Source organism: Pseudophryne corroboree, chromosome 3, assembly GCF_028390025.1.
Source record: "Pseudophryne corroboree isolate aPseCor3 chromosome 3, aPseCor3.hap2, whole genome shotgun sequence".
NCBI classification, from domain to species: Eukaryota; Metazoa; Chordata; class Amphibia; order Anura; family Myobatrachidae; genus Pseudophryne; species Pseudophryne corroboree.
The window spans coordinates 354,296,870-354,316,276 of NC_086446.1; the positions used below are offsets into that span (position 1 = coordinate 354,296,870).

At 51.3% G+C, this 19,407-nt stretch overlaps 1 protein-coding gene and 1 long non-coding RNA gene across 3 annotated transcripts in view; one reads left to right on the plus strand and one right to left on the minus strand.

Moving 5' to 3' along the window:
• Positions 1-19,407, plus strand: part of CDC6 (cell division cycle 6) — a 103,416-nt gene that overhangs the window by 38,401 nt on the left and 45,608 nt on the right. The window contains exon 1 of one of the 2 annotated variants that reach the window (XM_063959780.1): positions 5,518-5,720. The exons of the other annotated variant lie outside the window; for it this stretch is intronic. The gene's annotated coding sequence lies outside the window, so the exon portion shown is untranslated. Of the gene's footprint in view, positions 1-5,517; positions 5,721-19,407 lie in introns of those variants that run through there. 2 annotated transcript variants of the gene reach the window in all.
• LOC135055563 (uncharacterized) overlaps positions 1-19,407 on the minus strand; it is a 224,165-nt gene that overhangs the window by 30,171 nt on the left and 174,587 nt on the right. The window contains exon 2 of the long non-coding RNA XR_010243776.1: positions 19,015-19,131. This is a non-coding gene — a long non-coding RNA (uncharacterized LOC135055563). The remainder of the gene's footprint in view (positions 1-19,014; positions 19,132-19,407) is intronic.

The window sequence follows — 19,407 nt, forward strand, 5'->3', positions numbered from 1 at the left end:
TAGCGTCGGCGTGCCTGCGTAGCTGCACCCATTTTCCCTTTCCGTTCTGGTCTGTCTTTGATCTCCGTATTTTACACAATACTGTGTCCTCCGCTATGGTAACGCTACTGCGCTGCAGCCCCGTTTCCTTTGCTGTTTTGGACTGCGCTACCAACTCACTAACCCTGAATGCCCCACTAAACGCCATAATAAACGCCGTTGTAAACAACCTCGCCTCGCTCTGTTCGCGGCAGACGCTTGGGACCACTTCTATCAGTTTCCTCAGCCTTTCGATTGTGATTGGTTCTCTAGCGTCCGGTTTCTTAACCTCCGCCCTTGCCCAGCCCTTCATTATCGTGCGTACTATGAAACTCTTCGTCTCGTCCCTTTCGCCTGCCAGTTTCTGGAAAAAGGATACCCCTGCTAGCATCGTGTTTGCTCTGGCCCTGGAAGTCTGCTCCCTTCTGAGCTTGTCCAAGAACGCCAACAATTGTTGCTGTGGAGGCTTGGATTCAATATCCCCAGCCCCCTGGAACTGCCGCCTTTTTTTCCATGCGGCCTTGTAGGCCTTCCAGGTCTTTGGTGCCAGGGACCGCTCCACCAAGTTGTCTAGTTCTGATCGACTATCTGCCAGAGATAGGAGGGGCATGTTAAACCTACTTCGCTTGCTCCTGGCGCTGCGGCCCTAAAAACTTCCCACTTCTGCCTGGACAATGCGTCCGCTATTACGTTCTTCTCCCCTGGCACGTGTCTAGCTTTGAATGTTATGTTGTGGTGCAAACATGCTGCCACCAACCTCCTAAGCAACCTGACTACTGGCGGCGATGATGCCCGCTGGTTGTTCACGGCTTGCACCACCCCCATGTTGTCGCACCAGAATTGGATCTGCCTGTTTGCCAGCACTTTTCCCCATATATCCACTGCCACGACTATTGGGAACAACTCCAATGCCGCTAAGTTCTTGGTGATCCCCGCGGTCTCCCATTCTGGTGGCCATCGCTGGGCGCACCATCGCCCTGCAAGTATGCCCCAAACCCCGTAGCTCCTGCTGCGTCTGTAAATAACTGCAGCGCACGGTTTGACGCTACTTCCTTGGGCCAGATTTGCACGCCGTTGAAATGTAGGAGGAACTCCTCCCACACCCGCAGGTCCTCCCTAAGCTCCCTGGCGATACGTATGAAGTGGTGCTTTGCTGCCATGCCCGCTGTGGCTTGTTCCAGCCGCCTCTTGAAGATTCTGCCCATTGGAATCACCCTGCAAGCAAAATTTATGCTCCCCAGTAATGACTGCAACTGCCCCAACGTGACCTTCTTGGCCTTTGCGCAGTCGCTCACTTCCCTGACCAACTTTACCACCTTCTCTGTTGGGAGTCTGCACTCCTGCCTCACCGTGTCTATTTCGATGCCTAAATAGGATATAACCTCCGTCGGACCTTCGGTTTTCTCCGCCGCGATGGGTACACTGAACTCTTCCAGCATACCCTGTAGCTCGTGCAAAAGGTGGCTGCACTGCTCCGACTCTGGTGGGCCCGCCACCAAGAAATCGTCTAGATAATGCGCTATGGCCCTTGCCCCAGCGCGTTCCTGCAAACACCATTGCAGAAACGAACTAAATGCCTCGAAGAAAGCGCATGAAATGGCGCAACCCATTGGCAGGCATTTGTCCACAAAGAAAACCCCGTCAAAACTTAAACCCATCAGCCCGAAGCTCTCTGGGTGCAAGGGGAGCAGTCTGAAAGCCGACTCGATATCTAGCTTTGCCATGAGAGCTCCTCTCCCTTGTGCCCTAACCATCTTGACCGCCTGGTCAAAGGATTGATACTGCACTGAACATTGCTCTTTGTCCAGTGCGTCATTTACTGACCCTCCCTCGGGTTAAGACAGGTGCTGAATGAGCCTGAACTTCCCCGGTGCCTTTTTTGGGACCAGTCCCAAAGGTGACACTATCAAATCCTGTAATGGTGGGACTGCGAATGGCCCCGCCATTCTCCCTAACTCTAGCTCCTTTGCGATCTTCTCACGTACCACCCCCGGTTGCTCCTTGACGGATTTCAGGTTTCTTATTTTTTCTGTGGGCGGGACCTCTCTTATTATCGGTATCCTAAAGCCCTCCCTAAAACCGTCCCGCAGCAATTTGGCTTCCTGCTGCTTGGGATACCTGGCTAGCCACCCCAGGATCCTGCTTAAGTTCACTGGGCTAACTGCTTTTTCCAGCCCCTGCCGCCGCGGGTAGCTTTCTTGGGTGATTAGCCCTCTTCCTATAGCAATCCTTTGCGGCGTGGCTTGCGTTGCAAAAGGAACATGCGTGCTTGAACTTGCACTGCGTGCGGGTGCACTGCGATTCGTTGAACGCCCAACATTTGAGGTCATGTTTCTGCGTGCTAGGCCTCCCCGCGCCGGCTGCTTGTGCCGGTGCAGCCTTCTCCGCTATACCGCTTGCTAATGCCTTGAGCCACGCGTCGAGGTCCCTAACTCCGAAGTCGATGGGCTTACCGCCCTCCGCCTTCGCTCTGAATCTCTCGTCGTATCTCAGCCATACTGATCCCCCTTGCTCTTTGTACACGGAGTATATAAAATCCGTATATTTTAACATGCTCATCGCTACCTCGGGGTACGCTTCTATGTAACAGCCGGAGTAGGCGAACATTCCGCTCAGCCAGTTCTCAATAGTCTTGTAGCTATCGGCTTGTGCACCCCCTTTCGGTTTTGCCTTTTCTTTGTCGCTCAAGCCCTTCTCTGTCAATGAACATATATCCACAAAAACCCCTTTTTCAATCTCCTTTCTGGTTTGTTTTGGTAGGTGTCCTGCCACTGCGCTAAACTCGCAACCCACTGCGGACCCTGTCTGCAAAAATCTCTTAGCCGTGTCCTGCTGCCCCTGCCCCATCCGCTCCCTAACCGCATCTGTCCCGGGGGTAAGCCCTTTCTTTTTCTTACAAGTCGCTCTGGCTAACTTTAGCTGCTCCCTCAATACTCTGCATGCCTCGTCCTCCTCTGAATCCGTTGCGCTATCCCCCTGCTCCCTCGCCTGACCTGCTCCGCCATTGCCAACCACCCCCGTGAACTTCACCATAACATTACTAACATCTTGCGATATATCTGGGGACACGATAATATTGCACAAACTGTTCATATCAACATTAGTCTCACCCATCCCGTGTGAAGATTCCCTTGCTGGACCGTCCGCGCTGGTCATCGCGCAGGATGCTGCTTTCGGTGTGGTGGCCACTTGGACCGTGTTGACTGCTGGGGCATCGCTGGCCGTAGCGTAGCCCGTGACGCTCTCTCTGCGATGGAATTCCGCGCCTCCTGACCGCTGCGTGTATGCCGGCTGCTGCTCTCGTGGCGTGATGGTACCGTGGACCGCCATATTGCTCCCGTGCGTTGATCTTGCTGGCGTGGTGAAGACTTGCACGTTCCTGTGTACTGCCTCCCTGTCGCCTTGTCTTGCCGGGGTGCCATGCTGGCTGCTGTGCTGCGCTGATCGCTGCCCTCCTCCCATCAACTGATAACGCTGCTCCTGCCTGTCTTCTTGCCTGCTGCAGCTGCACCCTCGACATCCGTGCCGTGAGTTGATGTATGCCGCCGGCGGTGATGCGTGTCGGCTGTAACTCCTAACCGGTGATGACCTGCGTGCTGCAAGATGGTGGCTGTGCTGATGTCGGGAGCTGGGCGGTGGCGAGTGGTAACGCGGGGATCTCCGGCCATAAGATGACTCCCTGCTTCCATGCCCCTTGTAATGCCTCTCCCTGCTGTGACGATGCGCGGTGTCCTGCCGCCCCCCGCCCATTTGCCCCGCCGCCGGAAGCTGTGACATCTCCCTGAACAGCTGGGTGGAAGCCTGCTGCACCCAAGCGTCCCGGCCGCCTGATGATGGCCCGCCCTCGTATCCTGCTTCTCCTTTCTCCCATCTACGGGCTGGGGTTTGTGGTTGTGTGGCGGGTGAGATGGGGTTGGCGTTGCTCAAAACTTTGCCCCAAACCTTCCGCCCCTCTCCCCCGGAGTCGGGTCCGTCTGACTCCGCTGCCGCAGGGATATCCTCGTAAATAGGCGGCAGGTCACTCACCCCGTATTGCTGCTCGCTGGTGGTCGCTGCTGCCGGCTGCTTCTTCCTCTTCGCAGCCCTAGCTGTGGGATTGGAGCTGCTTTTTCTTCTCTTCTGCTCATGCAGCCGTCCTCTTCCTTTCCTGCCGCCAGGGGGAGCTCCTGCCTCATTATCCCTGTGCTGCTGCTGCTGCTGACTTGCTCCTTCCCCCCCTGCAGGGTTAAAGTGTAACCCTGCGCTGTCCTCGGTCTCCTCCCTGAACCTGTGGGGTATGCTCCTCCTTCTGACCCCCGTCTCCGCTGGCCCCTCCATGCTGCTTTCTTTTGTGCTTTTGCAGGGGGGCAATGTGTGCTGTGCAGCTGCCCTGGGGTGCTGTTATTACTGGTGTCCTTATCCGGTGAATGGTGAATGTACCACCTCGGCCCCCCGCGATGCGCCCAGACTCCGGAGCCGCCGCGCGACCGGATGTGACCGGAAGTCGCTTACCCGGCCTGTGCTCCGTGTATCTCCGTCTCCCCTGCCGCTGCCTCCGAATCGGACCCGCCGCCTGGTCGTCGCTGCAGGTGCCCTCCGCTGCTCTCCCCCTCGTTGGCCGCCGCTGCTCTCGCCCTCGCTGGCCGCCGCTGCTCTCGTCCTCGCTGGCCGCCGCTGCTGCCGATCGTAGCCGCGCTCAGAGATCCCACTCTGATCTCTGCTCTATCTCAGTGGCCGCCTCCTCCCCCCGCCTTCCTATTTAAGCCGCCCGCTGTCCGGCCGGCCCCCCCACCTCCTACTGGCTACCAGTGACTTCAGGTGTGAAAGAGGGGACGGGCACACTTGCCCGCCCCCCCCTTTCCTTCGTGCCGCTGGCCCGCGGGCCACCTGCCGCCCCTCCCCCTTACCCCTCTCCGGCGCCATCCGGCGCCTTTGTTCCCATAAACCTCACACTATTTGTATTGATTTTTGACTTTCCAAATTAACAATGAAAGTATAGGAAAGGGGATGTGATCATGCCCCTTTTACGTGTGGCCACGCCCCCTTTCATAATTTGCACCGTTTTTCATATGTAAAATGTTGGGGGGTATGCGCTGCACTGGGTGTGACTCCATACCTCCTAACATGACCCTTTCCAGGAGGGACAGAATACGCTGCTTCTGGACTTCCCTCTTAATTTATGATTGCCCTCACCTGTGCTGAAACACCTTTCTTATCCATTAACCTGTTCAACACAGGTGAGGGCAATCATACATTAAGAGAAGTCCAGAAGCAGAGCATTGTGTCCCTCCTGGAGAGAGTCATGTTGGGAGGTATGCGACTCGTACTTTTGAATCAGAGCCACCAGCATTTGGAATGGGTAGATGCTAGAATCTAGTGGGCTAAGGCTAAAAGGGACCTTTTCCGTAAGGGGGAGGAGTTACGACACAAGGGGGAGGAGCAGCAGCGGCTCGTAGGATGACGTTTTTACCCAGAAAGAGTAACTCCCGCCAGCTTGTAGTCAGCCAATCAGAGCGAGGCTGGACTTAGAGCCACGTCCAATCGGGATGTTTGGCGCGACATTCTGAGCGCGCGTCGGAACCAGCTGCTGGAGCTTGGCGCGCTGGGTTCACTTCATTTTATCTGCAGCTGCCGGTGCATGTGCTAACAGCACATCCGCGACTCGCTGCTTCTAGGGATCCGTCACCCGGCTTTGTACACTTCGCAGCCCCAACAGTGAGCAGGTATGTTGTCATCCTCTGCGTGTGCAATTAAACACTTGACTAAATGGTAAACCAATGATTATTCAATAGCTGGTAGGTTTGTAAATGCGCGTCATGCTGTGCGTCTGTAAGCAGGCAGCTATTTGTTCCATGGTGACTCTTCACCGGGTATAATTGCTCTCTCGGAAGGTAAATCAGCTGGGCTTGTGCTGGCCACATCAATGTTGTAGTGGTGGTTACAGAGCACTGATCACAGCATGATCAGTGCTCTGTACCGTAGGGCCTTAAGCTGGGTACACACTGGCAGCTATATATGCTGATGGTGGTTCATACACACAGAAATGAGCACCAATATAGCTGCAGATACGTTGTCCATCTGGTGTGCTGTACAGCAGATGAAATCTGTGAAAAATGTAATGCAGACATATTGCTTATACACACCTGCAGAGCAGCAAAATATATAGTGGCTGATTGGCAAATGTATCTGCCAGTGTGTACCCAGCATAACATGGTCATCGCTCAGCCTACAGAATTTGCAAACACAAGTGAACCAAAGCAGCTCTGCTCCATTAGAAAGCCCCTTCTATATCTGCAGACTGTTACTGTAAGTGGCCCATTACCTTACATGTGGTTATTGCTCATTATGCCACTGCTTTCACACTGCAAATATATCCTGGGATATTGCGGCTCAACCTGGGTCGATGTGCGGTCTAAAAGCACCACTTTTGAATATCCTGGATCGTGTAACCCTGCATTTCAACTCTGTATAAAAGCAGTATTATACACGGATTGGATCCGAGTCAATGTGCACTCTAAAGTGTTCAACCCTGCATTCATATAAATGTGCTGATTGGCTGTTCTTTGTGTTCCTTGATGATGTCATCAGCTTGAGCCCTGCTGCACAGGAGAGAGCATTAAGAGTTACGGGTGAGGCATAGATTGCTAGGCAGCTTACTGTATAAACCTGCCCCCCCCCCCCCCCCCTCCCAAATTATTAAAAGTACAAAGAGGGACCTTGGTACGTGCGCCCAGAAAGGGGGCATGGCCTATATGAAGGGTCAGAGCCGCGATCACGAGTCACTGAGCGGGCACGTCCAGCACTCTGAGCTGCTGGCATGCCACCTCTGTCACTTGTGACTAGATGCTTTGTGTGTGCTAAGCAGAGCAGTAGTGAGAGGAGCCTCCCAGCTGTGGCCCGAGGGTGGGACATTAAAAAAAAAAAAAAACTACTGTGGGCTGCATTTTATAAAGGTATTTGTGTTTCTCTGACGTCCTAGTGGATGCTGGGAACTCCGAAAGGACCATGGGGAATAGCGGCTCCGCAGGAGACTGGGCACAACTAAAGAAAGCTTTAGGTCACCTGGTGTGCACTGGCTCCTCCCACTATGACCCTCCTCCAAGCCTCAGTTAGATTTTGTGCCCGGCCGAGGTTGGATGCACACTAGGGGCTCTCCTGAGCTTCTAGAAAGAAAGTATAGAATTAGGTTTTTTATTTTCAGTGAGACCTGCTGGCAACAGGCTCACTGCAGCGAGGGACTAAGGGGAGAAGAAGCGAACCTGCTTGCAGCCAGCTTGGGCTTCTTAGGCTACTGGACACCATTAGCTCCAGAGGGATCGACCGCAGGCCCAGCCTTGGTGTTCGGTCCCGGAGCCGCGCCGCCGTCCCCCTTACAGAGCCAGAAGCAAGAAGAGGTCCGGAAAATCGTCAGCAGAAGACATCAGTCTTCACCAAGGTAGCGCACAGCACTGCAGCTGTGCGCCATTGCTCCTCATACACACTTCACACTCCGGTCACTGAGGGTGCAGGGCGCTTGGGGGGGGGGGCGCCCTGAGCAGCAATAAAAACACCTTGGCTGGCAAAAATACCACAATATATAGCTCCAGAGGCTATATATGTGGTAAATACCCCTGCCAGAATCCAGAAAAAAGCGGGAGAAAAGTCAGCAAAAAAGGGGCGGAGCTATCTCCCTCAGACACACTGGCGCCATTTTCTCTTCACAGTGCAGCTGGAAGAAAGCTCCCCAGGCTCTCCCCTGTAGTTTTCAGGCTCAAAGGGTTAAAAAGAGGGGGGGGGGGGGGGGGGGGGCACTAAATTTAGGCGCAATATTATATATACAAGCAGCTATTGGGGAAATTTCACTCAGTTATAGTGTTAATCCCCACATTATATAGCGCTCTGGTGTGTGCTGGCATACTCTCTCTCTGTCTCCCCAAAGGGCTTTGTGGGGTCCTGTCCTCAGTCAGAGCATTCCCTGTGTGTGTGCGGTGTGTCGGTACGGCTGTCGACATGTTGAATGAGGAGGCTTATATGGTGACGGAGCAGATGCCGATAAATGTGATGTCGCCCCCTGTGGGGCAGACACCAGAGTGGATGGTTAGGTGAAAGGTATTAACCGACAGTGTCAACTCCTTACATAAAAGGGTGGATGACGTAACAGCTGTGGGACAGCCGGCTTCTCAGTCCGTGCCTGCCCAGGCGTCTCAAAGGCCATCAGGGGCTCAAAAACGCCCGCTCACTCAGATGGCAGACACAGATGTCGACATGGAGTCTGACTCCAGTGTCGACAAGGTTGAGACATATATACACAATCCACTAGGAACATCCGTGACTTGATCCCGGCAATGAAAAATGTGTTACACATTTCTGACATTAACCCTCTAAAAATGGGTTTTTATGTTGGGGAGAAAAAGCAGGCAGTGTTTTGTTCCCCCATCAGATGAATGAATGAAGTGTGTGAAAAGCGTGGGTTCCCCCCGATAAGAAACTGGTAATTTCTAAAAAGTTACTGATGGCGTACCCTTTCCCGCCAGAGGATAAGTTACGCTGGGAGATATCCCCTAGGGTGGATAAGGCGCTCACACGGTTGTCAAAAAAGGTGGCACTGCTGTTTTAGGAACGGCCACTTTGAAGGTACCTGTTGATAAAAAGCAGGAGGCTATCCTGAAGTCTGTATTTACACACTCAGGTACTAGACTGAGACCTGCAGATCGTGCTGCTGCAGCGTGGTCGGTGACCCTGTCAAACATGAGAACATATTAAAGACGTCGTCTTATATATGAGGGATGCACAGAGGGATATTTTGCCGGCTGGCATCCAAAATGAATGTAATGTCCATTCTGTCAGGAGGGTATTAGAGACCTGTCACTGGACAGGTGATGCTGACTTTAAAAGGCGCATAGAGATTCTGCCTTATAAGGGTGAGGAATTATTTGGGGATGGTCTCTGGGAACTCGTATCCACAGCAACAGCTGGGAAGAAATATTTTTACCTCGGGTTTCCTCACAGGCTAAGAAAGCACTGTATTATCAGGTACAGTCCTTTCGGCTTCAGAAAAGCAAGCGGGTCAAAGGCGCTTCCTTTCTGTACAGAGACATGGGAAGAGGGAAAAAGCTGCACCAGTCAGCCTGTTCCCAGAATCAAAATTCTTCTCTCGCCTCCTCTGAGTCCACAGCATGACGCGGGGGCTCCACAGGTGTAGCCAGGTACGGTGGGGGGCCGTCTCAACAATTTCAGCGATCAGTGGGCTCGCTCACAGGTGGATCCCTGTTTCATTCAAGTAGTATTTCAGGGGTACAAGCTGGAATTCGAGTTGTCTCCCCCCCCCCCCCCCCCCCCCCCCCCGCCGTTTCCTCAAATATGCCTTGCCGACAACTCCCTCAGGCAGGGAGGCTGCGCTAGAGGCAATTAATAAGCTGTATTCCAAGCAGGTAATACTCAAGGTGCCCCTACTTCAACAAGGACGGGGTTACTATTCCACACGGTTTGGGGTACCGAAACCGCATGGTTCGGTGTGACCCATTTTATATTTAAAATCCTTGAACACATACATAAAAAAATTCAAGTTCAAGATGGAATCGCTCAGGGCGGTTATTGCAAGCCTGGACGAGGGGGATTACATGGGATCCCGGGACATCAAGGATGCTTACCTGCATGTCCCCATTTACCATCCTCGCCAGGAGTACCTCAGATTTGTGGTACAGGATTACCATTACCAAGTCCAGACACTGCCGTTTGGACTGTACATGGCACCGAGGGTGGTTACCAAGGTAATGGCCGAAATGATGATACTCCTTCGAAAAAAAGGGAGTTTTAATTATCCCGTACTTGGACAATCTCCTTATAAGGGCGAGGTCCAAGGAGCAGTTGCTAGTCGGGGTAGCACTATTTTGGAAAGTGCTACAACAGCACGGTTGGATTCTAAACAGTCCAAAGTCACAGCTGGTTCCTACGACACGTCTACTGTTCCTGGGGATGGTTCTGGACACAGACCAGAAAGAAGTGTTTCTCCCGGAGGAGAAAGCCAAGGAGCTGTCATCTCTAGTCAGAGACCTCCTGAAGCCAAAACGGGTATCGGTGCATCATTGCACGCGAGTCCTGGGAAAAATGGTAGCTTCCTACGAAGCAATCCCATTCGGCAGGTTCCATGCAAGAACTTTTCAGTGGGACCTGTTGGACAAGTGGTCCGGATCACATCTTCAGATGCATCGGCTGATACCCTGGTCCTTGAAGACAGGGTTATCTCTACTGTGGTGGCTGCAGAGTGCCCATCTTCAAGAGGGCCGCAGGTTCGGCATACAGGACTAGGTCCTAGTGACCATGGATGCCAGCCTTTGAGGCTGGGGGGCAGTCACACAGGGAAGAAACTTCCAGGTACTTTGGTCAAGTCAGGTGACTTCCCTACACATAAATATTCTGGAACTGAGGGCCATTTACAATGCCCTGAGTCAGGCAAGGCCTCTGCTTCAAAACCAGCCGGTACTGATCCAATCAGACAACATCACGGCAGTCGCCCATGTAAACCAACAAGGCGGCACAAGAAGCAGGATGGCGATGGCAGAAGCCACAAGGATTCTCCGATGGGCGGAAAATCATGTGTTAGCACTCAGCAGTGTTCATTCCCGGAGTGGACGACTGGGAAGCAGATCTTCTCAGCAGACACGACCTCCACCAGGGAGAGTGGGGACTTCATCCAGAAGTCTTCCAAAGGATTGTACACCATTGGGAAAGGCCACAGGTGGACATGATGGCGTCCCGCCTCAACAAAAAGCTATAAAAGATATTGCGCCAGGTCAAGGGACCCTCAGGCGATAGCTGTGGACGCTCTGGTAACACAGTGGGTGTACCAGTCGGTTTATGTGTTCCCCCCTCTGCCTCTCATACCAAAGGTACTGAGAATAATAGGAAGGCGAGGAGTAAGAACGATACTCGTGGTTCCGGATTGGCCAAGAAGAGCTTGGTACCCAGAACTTCAAGAAATTATATGAGGACCCATGGCCTCTGCCGCTCAGACAGGACTTGCGGCAGCAGGGGCCCTGTCTGTTCCAAGACTTACCGCGGCTACGTTTTGACGGCATGGCGGTTGAACGCCGGATCCTAAAGGAAAAGGGCATTCCGGAGGAAGTCATTCCTACGCCGATTCAAGCCAGGAAAGATGTAACTGCAAAACATTATCACTGCATATGGCGGAAATATGTTGCTTGGTGTGAGGCCAAAAAAGGCCCCAACAGAGGAATTTCAACTAGGTCGATTTCGGCATTCCTACAAGCAGGAGTGTCTATGGGCCTAAAATTAGGCTCCATTAAGGTACAGATCTCGGCTATGTCGATTTTTCTTCCAGAAAGAACTAGCTTCAGTACCTGAAGTTCAGACATTGTAAAAGGAGTGCTGCATATTCAGCCCCCGGTTGTGCCTCCAGTGGCACCTTGGGTTCTCAACGTGGTGTTGAGTTTCTTAAAATCACATTGGTGTGAGCCACTAAAAACCGTGGATCTAAAATATCTCACGTGGAAAGTGGTCATGTTATTGGCCTTGGCTTCGGCCAGGCGTGTATCAGAATTGGCGGCTTTGTCATATAAAAGTCCTTATCTGATTTTCCATATGGATAGGGCAGAATTGAGGACTCGTCCCCAGTTTCTCCCTAAGGTGGTATCAGCTTTTCACTTGAACCAACCTATTGTAGTGCCTGCGGCTACTAGGGACTTGGAGGATTCCAAGTTACTGGACGTAGTCAGGGCCTTGAAAAATTATGTTTCCAGGACGGCTGGAGTCAGGAGAACTGACTCGCTGTTTATCCTGTATGCACCCAACAAACTGGGTGCTCCTGCTTCTAAGCAGACTATTGCTCGCTGGATTTGTAGCACAATTCAGCTGGCGCATTCTGCGGCTGGACTACCGCAGCCAAAATCTGTAAAAGCCCATTCCACATGGAAGGTGGGCTCATCTTGGGCAGCTGCCCGAGGGGTCTCGGCTTTCCAACTTTGCCGAGCTGCAACTTGGACAGGGGCAAACACGTTTGCAAAATTCTACAAAATTGATACCCTGGCTGAGGAGGACCTGGAGTTCTCTCATTCGGTGCTGCAGAGTCATCCGCACTCTCCCGCCCGTTTGGGAGCTTTGGTATAATCCCCATGGTCCTTTCGGAGTTCCCAGCATCCACTAGGACGTCAGAGAAAATAAGATTTTACTCACCGGTAAATCTATTTCTCTAACGTCCTAAGTGGATGCTGGGGACTCCGTAAGGACCATGGGGAATAGCGGCTCCGCAGGAGACTGGGCACATCTAAAGAAAGCTTTAGGACTATCTGGTGTGCACTGGCTCCTCCCCCCCATGACCCCCCTCCAAGCCTCAGTTAGATTTTTGTGCCCGAACGAGAAGGGTGCACACTAGGGGCTCTCCTGAGCTTCTTAGTGAAAGTTTTAGTTTAGGTTTTTTATTTTCAGTGAGACCTGCTGGCAACAGGCTCACTGCATCGAGGGACTAAGGGGAGAAGAAGCGAACTCACCTGCGTGCAGAGTGGATTGGGCTTCTTAGGCTACAGCACACTGGCGCCATTTTCCCTCACAGCTCCGTTGGAGGGAAGCTCCCTGGCTCTCCCCTGCAGTCACTACACTACAGAAAGGGTTAAAAAAGAGAGGGGGGCACTAATTAGGCGCAGTATTAACTATACAGCAGCTATAAGGGGAAAAACACTTATATAAGGTTATCCATATATATATATATATATATATATATATATATATATATATATATATATATATATATATATATATATATATATATATATATATAGCGCGCTCTGGTGTGTGCTGGCAAACTCTCCCTCTGTCTCCCCAAAGGGCTAGTGGGGTCCTGTCCTCTATCAGAGCATTCCCTGTGTGTGTGCTGTATGTCGGTACTTTTGTGTCGACATGTATGAGGAGAAAAATGATGTGGAGACGGAGCAGATTGCCTGTAATAGTGATGTCACCCCCTAGGGGGTCGACACCTGAGTGGATGAACTGTTGGAAGGAATTATGTGACAGTGTCAGCTCTGTATAAAAGACAGTTGTTGACATGAGACAGCCGGCTACTCAGCTTGTGCCTGTCCAGACGTCTCATAGGCCGTCAGGGGCTCTAAAGCGCCCGTTACCTCAGATGGCAGATATAGACGCCGACACGGATACTGACTCCAGTGTCGACGGTGAAGAGACGAATGTGACTTCCAGTAGGGCCACACGTTACATGATTGAGGCAATGAAAAATGTTTTATACATTTCTGATAATACGAGTACCACCAAAAAAGGGGTATTATGTTCGGTGAGGAAAAACTACCTGTAGTTTTCCTGAATCTGAGAAATTAAATGAGGTGTGTGATGATGCGTGGGTTTCCCCCGATAACAACTGATAATTTCTAAAATGTTATTGGCATTATATCCTTTCCCGCCAGAGGTTAGGGTGCGTTGGGAAACACCCCCTAGGGTGGATAAAGCACTCACACGCTTGTAAGGGCTCTACCTTCGCCTGAGATGGCCGCCCTTAAGGATCCTGCTGATAGAAAGCAGGAGGGTATCCTAAAAGGTATTTACACACATACTGGTGTTATACTGCGACCAGCAATCGCCTCAGCCTGGATGTGCAGTGCTGGGTTGGCGTGGTCGGATTCCCTGACTGAAAATATTGATACCCTAGATAGGGACAGTATATTTTTGCCTATAGAGCATTTAATAGATGCATTTCTATATATGCGTGATGCACAGCGGAATATTTGCCGACTGGCATAAAGTCTAAGCGCGTTGTCCATTTCTACCAGTAGAGGGTTATGGACACGTCAGTGGTCAGGTGATGCGTATTCCAAACGGCATTTGAAAGTATTGCTTTATTAAGGGGAGGAGTTATTTGGGGTCGGTCTTTCAGACCTGGTGGCCACGGCAACAGCTGGGAATTCCACGTTTGTACCCCAGGTCGCCTCTCAACATGAGAAGACGCCGTATTATCAGGCGCAGTCTTTTCGTGGGCAAGCGGACAAAAGGTTCCTCATTTCTGCCCCGTGACAGAGGGAGAGGAAAAAGGCTGCAGAAATCAGCCAGTTCCCAGGAACAGAAACCCTCTCCCGCCTCTGCCAAGCCCTCAGTTTACGCTGGGGCTTTACAAGCAGAATCAGGCACGGTGGGGGGCCCGTCTCAATGAATTTCAGCGCGCAGTGTGCTCACTCTCAAGTAGACCCCTGGATCCTTCAGGTGATATCTCAGGGGTACAAATTAGAATTCGAGACGTCTCCCCCTCGCCGTTTCCTAAAGTCGGCTTTACCGATGTCTCCTTCTGACAGGGAGACAGTTTTGGAAGCCATTCACAAGCTGTATTCCCAGCAGGTGATAATCAAGATACCCCTCCTGCAACAGGGAACGGGGTATTATTCCACACTGTTGTGGTACCGAAGCCGGACGGCTCGGTGAGACCGATTCTAAAGCTAAAATCTTTGAACACTTACATACAGAGGTTCAAATTCAAGATTGAGTCACTCAGAGCAGTGATTGCGAACCTGGAAGAAGGGGACTACATGATGTCTCGGGACATCAAGGATGCTTACCTTCATGTCAAAATTTACCCTTCTCACCAAGGGTACCTCAGGTTTATGGTACAGAACTGTCACTATCCGTTCAGACGCTGCCGTATGGATGGTCCACGGCACCCCGGATCTTTACCAAGGTAATGGCCGAAATGATGATATTCCTTCGAAGGAAGTGAATTTTAGTTATCCCTTACTTGGACAATTCCCTGATAAGGGTAAGATCCAGGGAACAGTTGGAGGTCGGTGTAGCACTATCTCAGGTAGTGTTGCGGCAGCACGATTGGATTCTCAATATTCCAAAATCGCACCTGGTTCCGACGACGTATCTTCTGTTCGTTGGGATGATCCTGGACACAGTCCAGAAAAAGGTGTTTCTCCCGGAGGAGAAAGCCAGGGAGTTATCCGAGCTAGTCAGGAACCTCCTAAAACCGAGCCAAGTCTCAGTGCATCAATGCACAAGGGTTCTGGGTAAAATGGTGGCTTCCTACGAAGCAATCCCATTCGGCAGATTCCACGCAAGAACTTTCCAGTGGGACCTGCTGGACAAATGGTCCGGGTCGCATCTTCAGATGCATCAGCGGATAACCCTGTCACCAAGGACAAGGGTGTCCCTCCTGTGGTGGTTGCAGAGTGCTCATCTTCTAGAGGGCCGCAGATTAGGCATTCAGGACTGGGTCCTGGTGACCACGGATGCCAGCCTGCGAGGCTGGGGAGCAGTCACACAGGGAAGGAATATCCAGGGCTTATGGTCAAGCCTGGAGACATCACTTCACATAAATATCCTGAAGCTAAGGGACATTTACAATGCTCTAAGCTTAGCAAGACCTCTGCTTCAAGGTCAGCCGGTGTTGATCCAGTCGGACAACATCACGGCAGTCACCCACGTAAACGGACAGGGTGGCACAAGAAGCAGGAGGGCAATGACAGAAGCTGCAAGGATTCTTCGCTGGGCGGAAAATCATGTGATAGCACTGTCAGCAGTATTCATTCCGGGAGTGGACAACTGGGAAGCAGACTTCCTCAGCACGACCTCCACCCGGGAGAGTGGGGACTTCACCCAGAAGTCTTCCACATGATTAAAAACTCGACAGGTATTGCGCCAGGTCCAGGGACCCTCAGGCAATAAGCTGTAGACGCTCTGGTAACACCGTGGGTGTACCAGTCAGGGTATGTGTTCCCTCCTCTGCCTCTCATACCCAAGGTACTGAGATTGATAAGATGGAGAGGAGTAAGCACTATATTCGTGGTTCCGGATTGGCTAAGAAGGACTTGGTAACCGGAACTTCAAGAGATGCTCACGGAGGATCCGTGGCCTCTACCTCTAAGAAGGGACCTGCTCCAGCAAGGACCCTGTCTGTTCCAAGACTTACCGCGGCTGCGGTTGACGGCATGGCGGTTGAACGCCGGATCCTGAAGGAAAAAAGGCATTCCGGATGAAGTCATCCCTATCCTGATCAAAGCCAGGAAGGATGTAACCGCAAAAACATTATCACCGCAATTGGCGAAAATATGTTGCGTGGTGCGAGGCCAGTAAGGCCCGATGGAGGAAATTCAACTTGGTCGATTCCTACATTTCCTGCAAACAGGAGTGTCTATGGGCCTGAAATTGGGGTCCATTAACGTTCAAATTTCGGCCCTGTCAATTTTCTTCCAAAAAGAACTAGCTTCAGTCCCTGAAGTTCAGACGTTTGTAAAAGGGGTACTGCATATACAGCCTCCTTTTGTGCCTCCAGTGGCATTTTGGGATCTCAATGTAGTTTTGGGTTCCAAAAGTCACATTGGTTTGAACCACTTAAATCTGTGGAGTTAAAATATCTCACATGAAAAGTGGTCATGCTGTTGGCCCTGGCCTGGGCCAGGCGCGTGTCAGAATTTGCGGCTTTATCCTGAAAAAGCCCTTATCTGATTTTCCATTCGGACAGGGCGGAATTGAGGACTCGTCCTCAGTTTCTCCCCAAGGTGGTTTCAGCGTTTCACCTGAACCAACCTATTTGTGGTGCCTGCGGCTACTAGGGACTTGGAGGCCTCCAAGTTGCTAGACGTTGTCAGTGCCCTGAAAATATGTTTCCAGGACGGCTGGAGTCAGGAAATCTGACTCGCTGTTTATCCTGTATGCACCCAACAAGCTGGGTGCTCCTGCTTCTAAGCAGACTATTGCTCGTTGGATTTGTAGTACAATTCAGCTTGCACATTCTGTGGCAGGCCTGCCACAGCCAAAAATCTGTAAATGCCCACTCCACAAGGAAGGTGGGCTCATCTTGGGCGGCTGCCCGAGGGGTCTCGGCTTTACAACTTTGCCGAGCAGCTACTTGGTCAGGAGCAAATACGTTTGTAAAATTCTACAAAATTGATATCCTGGCTGGAGAGGACCTGGAGTTCTCTCATTTGGTGCTGCAGAGTCATCCGCACTCTCCCGCCCGTTTGGGAGCTTTGGTATAATCCCCATGGTCCTTACGGAGTCCCCAGCATCCACTTAGGACGTTAGAATTATCGGTAAGTAAATTCTTATTTTCTCTTTCTCATAGTCCGTAGTGGATGCTGGGCGCCCATCCCAAGTGCGGATTGTCTGCAATACTTGTACATAGTTATTGTTACAAAAATCGGGTTATTGTGGTGAGCCATCTTTCAGAGGCTCCTCTGTTATCATGCTGTTAACTGGGTTCAGATCACAGGTTATACGGTGTGATTGGTGTGGCTGGTATGAGTCTTACCCGGGATTCAAAATCCTTCCTTATTGTGTACGCTCGTCCGGGCACAGTATCCTAACTGAGGCTTGGAGGGGGATCATGGGGGGAGGAGCCAGTGCACACCAGATAGTCCTAAAGCTTTCTTTAGATGTGCCCAGTCTCCTGCGGAGCCGCTATTCCCCATGGTCCTTACGGAGTCCCCAGCATCCACTACTGACTATGAGAAATAGAATTATCGGTAAGTAAATTCTTATTTTCTCGTAGTCCGTAGTGGATGCTGGGCGCCCATCCCTAGTGCGGATTGTCTGCAATACTTGTACATAGTTATTGTTAAAGGGTTATTGTTGAGCCATCTGTTGAGAGGCTCGGTTGTATTTCATACTGTTAACTGGGTATAGTATCACGAGTTATACGGTGTGATTGGTGTGGCTGGTATGAGTCTTACCCAGGATTCAAAATCCTTCCTTATTATGTCTGCTCGTCCGGGCACAGTGTCCTAACTGAGGCTTGGAGGAGGGTCATAGTGGGAGGAGCCAGTGCACACCAGGTGACCTAAAGCTTTCTTTAGTTGTGCCCAGTCTCCTGCGGAGCCGCTATTCCCCATGGTCCTTTCGGAGTTCCCAGCATCCACTACGGACTACGAGAAATAGATTTACCGGTGAGTAAAATCTTATTTTCTCTGACGTCCTAGTGGATGCTGGGGACTCCGTAAGGACCATGGGGAATAGACGGCTCCGCAGGAGACTGGGCACATCTAAAGAAAGCTTTAGGACTATCTGGTGTGCACTGGCTCCTCCCCCTTTGACCCTCCTCCAAGCCTCAGTTAGATTTCTGTGCCCGGCTGAGCTGGATGCACACTAGGGGCTCTCCTGAGCTCCTAGAAGAAAGTATAGTTTAGGTTTTTTATTTTCAGTGAGACCTGCTGGCAACAGGCTCACTGCAACGAGGGACTAAGGGGAGAAGAAGCGAACCTACCTAAGTGGTGGTAGCTTGGGCTTCTTAGGCTACTGGACACCATTAGCTCCAGAGGGATCGAACACAGGACCCGACCTCGTCGTCCGTTCCCGGAGCCGAGCCGCCGTCCCCCTTACAGAGCCAGAAACAAGAAGGTGGTCCGGAGAATCGGCGGCTGAAGACTTCTGTCTTCTCCAAGGTAGCGCACAGCACTGCAGCTGTGCGCCATTGCTCCTCATGCACACCACACACTGCGGTCACTGATGGGTGCAGGGCGCTGGGGGGGGGGGGGGGGGCGCCCTGAGCAGCAATAATAACACCTTGGCTGGCAAAACTAACACCATATATAGCCCCAGAGGCTATATAGGTGTATATTAACCCCTGCCAGAAACGATAAAATAGCGGGAGAAAGCCCGCCGAAAAAGGGGCGGAGCCAACTCCCTCAGCACACTGGCGCCATTATTCCCTCACCGCTTCGCTGGAAGGAAGCTCCCTGGCTCTCCCCTGCAGTCCTGCACTACAGAAAGGGTAAAAAAGAGGGGGGGCACAATTTAGGCGCTATATATATATCTATATCTATATATATATATATATATATATATATATATATATATATATATATATATATATATATATATATATATATATATATATATACACGCGCGCGAAAGGGAATCAGCGTCACTCAGCAGACTTGTTGTAAAGTAAAAAGTCCTTAATCCGGTCCTACGCCATTTCGGGGACTGCGCCCCGTCTTCAGGGACAAATGATACACAAGTACATTGCACATAGAACACACTTATATACCCGCCCAAGTAGGTACTCAGTACCGGGATTAGACTCACCTGTCCCGCGCCCCGTCCGTCAGCACGAGAGCACTCGTCCCGGAACGATGACGTCAGTAGGCTGCGCCGGGCAGGGAGCCAATCCTACGAAGTGAGGTCAGCGTTGCTAGGTAACCACTGTAATCAAAACAACCCGAGGGTTAGTATTGCACGCTGTGCTCAAAGCATAACATCACAAAAAGACATAACACTGATCACACTTAACTAAACAAATACATACATACATCAATTAAAAAACACGGTGCTGTCGGCTAAACTGAGCAATTCCCGGCATCACAGATAACACCTGAATCCATATGTATTTAATTAAATAACCTGACAGATCATCAATATTAGCATTTCTTGTGGATCATATTATCATGTTATATTAATATAAGTCTAATTACTACCAAT